Source organism: Montipora foliosa, chromosome 11 (genome assembly GCF_036669935.1).
Source record: "Montipora foliosa isolate CH-2021 chromosome 11, ASM3666993v2, whole genome shotgun sequence".
Lineage (NCBI taxonomy): Eukaryota > Metazoa > Cnidaria > Anthozoa > Scleractinia > Acroporidae > Montipora > Montipora foliosa.
In genome coordinates, this window is record NC_090879.1 from 52357799 (window position 1) to 52362204 (window position 4406).

At 40.1% G+C, this 4406-nt stretch overlaps 1 pseudogene; it reads left to right on the forward strand.

Annotated features, from left to right (window-relative positions):
• The window catches only part of LOC137977382 (tetratricopeptide repeat protein 28-like), an 11343-nt pseudogene extending 10851 nt beyond the window's left edge, over window positions 1–492 (forward strand).
• Window positions 493–4406: the final 3914 nt, after the last annotated feature.

The window sequence follows — 4406 nt, forward strand, 5'->3', positions numbered from 1 at the left end:
TTCGGGAGGCAAATGTCTATAGGCTAAAAAACAACCTAGGAAAGTAGAAATGTTTGGAAATTACAAAAATTAATGTAGCATTCACATTTAAAATGATATGGAAATTCCTGAAACAAAACGCTTTATTCCCAAAGGGTTTGAATCGGGCACAACATTGAGTTAGCCGATTTGTTTATTGCATATTTTCCCGCAAAAATCGGTTCAAAAACAGACACTTTTCTGACGCTGATGAGGACTAGGACAATTTGGGTAAATCTAACTCTTGGGTGAAGGACTCTTGCTAGGGCCTAGTACGAAACAAATGGAAAGTTCTTTACTTTAAAGTTGTACATGTTGATTTTGTGATATTATTTTGTCACAGAGAGACTGGACCAATGCAAAATAGTTCAATGAAATGGGCGATTTCTTAAAACTTCTAGAAGGTAAAAAGGTGTGTGGTGTAAAAGTTGCCTGATCTCTTAATTAATTGTGTGCATTTTAAACCCCTGGGGAGGTGGGACTTTGCCCATGCATATGCTTGTGAAAATTTTTTTTAATTTTGAAAATGGTATGACTACCCGAGTCACATCATTTCATACCATTTCGCTCCATTGCAAACGTTGGTCAGTAACTCTTGAGTTGACAAAGGTATTAAAAGGGAAGCATCCCATCCTTTCTCCATGTTAAAACTGACAGCAGGATGGGTACCCACCTCCTAAACCGAGCACCCCAAATCGAGAGTAAGGTCTAAGGTCTACTTCTCCACTACCATAGTCACGTCGACCACGGCTGAACGTGCAAACAGATTCAATCCGAGCTAAAGTCTTTGTCTAGCTCTCCTCCACTTATGCAAATTTGGAGTATTTTGTACCTGTTATGAACGATCACTTCTTTCCATCCCTCAAACTGACATCTCCCTTTTTATTCAACTTATACGACGTACAGTCTACTTTAGACTTCAAATCTACTTCAACGAAACAAAGATTTTAAACAAGCTGAGAAGATTCAAAATAGGCGACGCAAATAGTTGAACCCGGATCGATGGCTTCACCTTGCAGTTTTCGATATCCACTAGACAACGATATCCAACGAGACAAGCCCCCGGAAAGTCGAATTTTTTAGAGTATTGACATAATAGTACCTAGCAAAACAATTGAAAGTTAACCGTCTTCAACGGAGTTTTTAGACCTAAATACTGTAGATCAGTGCGGCATAGCTTAGAAACGCTATTTCTTGTTGAACTAAATCTGTCATTCTGCTTGTTTTCATTCTTTTTAGAGCGGTAAGCTTGTCAATATTAACATGGCATAATGCGTTGTGTAATTGTTACGAAATGTCCAATGTCAGTTTGAGGGATGGACATAAGTGTTGACCGTTATGAACTCGCATGTTCATTTCCAACTCCTTGATTATGGCGTCATGAGGTCGCCGAAACGTCGGAAGTTTAGCTTTTTATCGCTAGTTTTTACGTAGAGGATATTACACGGTGGCGAGAAGATATTAATTTTATGTTCTCGGGGCTCCTTTTATTGCTAGAGACTTGTCCTCACAGATGGCAATAGTGGGAGTTTAGGAGTGGTAACCTCCAATTTAAGATCACCGCTTCTTCACTATTAACAATTTAAGAAATAGAGGACGTTTTCCGTGTTTCCATAGCCTCATCTAAACACGAGGGGGAGTTGGGAAAATTCGAGACAGTTATGCAAACCCGAGCCGCAATCGAGGGTTTGCACAACATGGAAACACAGAAAAAGTCCTGTATTGCTTTTATAAAATATTCCTCAAAGATGATTCGAAAAATGATGGAAAATGCTGTTTTTTTAACTTCTTGATTCAAACAGATTTTTTTATATACGCTCATATTTCCTACCAGCCAATCAAAACGCGCGTCTGGCTACATAACCAATCAAAATTCGTGTGATTTCACAGCCGTGTTTCCAACACAGCTATTGACCAATGTGAGTGGATTCCTCAAACCTGAAAACCTGACTGCTATATATTGTCTGTTCGGGTCCGTTATTTTGCTAAGGAGGACTTCAAGCAGGATCTTCAGGTATATGAATATTGGTCTTGGTAACATTCGCTTCATACTGAAATCTCAGTCAAACGGTCCAAAATATCATTATATTGGAGCGAGAAAACTGAATCAAGTAATATATAGACGACTTTCACTGTTATGCACGTTTCCAGGCAGTAGAATAAACAGCTTGAAATGTAGTTAAATTTTGTTAGCTTCATAGACACTACTGAAACGATTTACTCTCACCATTCGATGGAAATATATAAATCGATCGTTTGTTTTGAAGTTGTAACAGGGATCTCGTAGAAAGCCACGGTAGACAGATTAAACTTGATTTCAAGGCCCCAGTTGTTCAAACGATGGATAGCGCTATCCACCGGATAAATCACTATCCAGCGGATAAACACTAGCAAAACCAATTGAGTTATCCAGTGGATAGTGATTTATCCGGTGGATAGCGCTATCCACCCTTCGAACGACTGGGGCCAGGCGTTTATTCCACAGCAATGAGCGCGGGATAGCACTGCAAGCTCTCTTTCCCTTTGTAAAACTCCTGCATATAACTCACATATAAAACCCTGTTTAACGATCATGAGGTAAATCTGTTCTGATGGTGGAGCCAATATTAATACAATTTACCCTCTGGATCAAGATTCAAGTCCACAAAGTATCGCTCCCCTCGACTATGTTTTCCTTGTTAAGTCAAGTACGTCTAGTCATCAGCAGAAATCCTTGACTATTGCTACGTCATATATAGCCTCGTTGGCATACACAAAAACAAAGATGGCGGATTTCAATTAAAGCGTTATTGTTGGCTAGTTAAATACATTAAGCCCAAATGAGTGGTCAAGTATGACAATGCAGATAAAGAACTTTCGATTCAGAAAAACGTTTTCTAGCTAGGCCGTACTTCGGACTTCGGTTCTCTAACCCGATGGTCGTGGGTTCAATTCCTACCCTGGTCAGAGTTGTTCTCTGTCATTCTGTAGACCCAATTCCATTAGTAGGGCCAATGCTCACATGGTTTACATGGGTAGAAAACAAGCATTTCACATTACCCTCTAATAGTCAAGTCTGTCAAGTTTTATATGGCCGAGTTCTAATACTTTGTGGAAACTGTAAATCAAACTTTATTATACGAGGGAAATACTGGGAGAAAATCCTTTTGGAGTCGAGTGAAGAAGCAGCGAATAGGCCGAGTTCAATATGGCAATATTCAGGCGTGGCTACGAGGCTTTATGGTCAAATTTCACGGTGGACTTCTGTTTTCTTTGTCTCGTAAGTCTCAAGGAAGAGTTCTAAACAAAACAATCTTGGAATTTAGCTAACCATGTGTGAATATTGACATATCGAACGTGTGCTATTAGGAATACGGGACTCAATCCCAGGCCACCTTAGAGGAAGGCGAATGCTTTCACTGCGCCACACCTGTTCCCCTAAAGACGAAAATTGTTGTGAAAAAAATTGGGAAACCAGGAATTTAGCAAAGTGTTTATAGGATTTAGAACTCGTGAGCAAAGGCCAACCAAAAGATCTAACTTTGCATTCCGGTCTGACGGGTTTGCAGCTAATAATATACCTTTTCCTGTCTTCAAGTAACTCGTGAAAGTTGTTCTGAAAGAGAACCTTTGCAATAAGCCACCATCTCTGTTGTCGTGTGACGGTTGTCGAAATCTTCTTCTCTGGACTACACTCAGAACCGGATGAAAAATATAAATTACCATCTGGGAAACAAGAAACCTGAACCCTTGTTTATCAAGTTGGCTTGGAAGCACCATTGACCTTCCTGCTCTGGGTCTCACTTGGTATATTAAAATTTACTTTCCGTCGAGTGGGCGGAAGTGTCGTAAAAATTCGCAATGCATGGGTTACGATAGAAATTTGTTTGGCGTTTACGGCCAAGGCAAACGGCAGGCTTCTTCATTTCAAAAAAGCTATTCCCTTTTCTTGAGAATTTGCTGTCTCCCTCTTGTTTTTTAGAATCTGTTAGATAAGTGTAGCGAACAGGCAAGAAAAAACCGAAATCAAGCTTACAAGTTCCCAGATTTTTGGTAGAACCTTAAACTTCAGCCTGCCGTTCGCTGTAAATCCTTGGAGACCCAGACGCACTCCAGTGGGGAAGGGAGAAAGGGGAAAAAAATTTCACAATCAAGAAACGGGAGAAAGGGGAAAACAAAACGTTTTCACGATCGAGAAAAAGAGAAAGGTGGATGTTAAGGAAAGGAACCTTATTTAAGTGTCTAGTCTTCTAGCGCTGGAGCAATAATTGGGGACACTGTAAACTAAAATCAACAATTAACACAAACCAAATTAAATGCTGGGTTTGAGTAGAGGGAAAAACCGGAGTACCCGGAGGAAAACCTCTCGCTGCAGAGTAGAGAACTAACAAACTCAACCTACATATGAC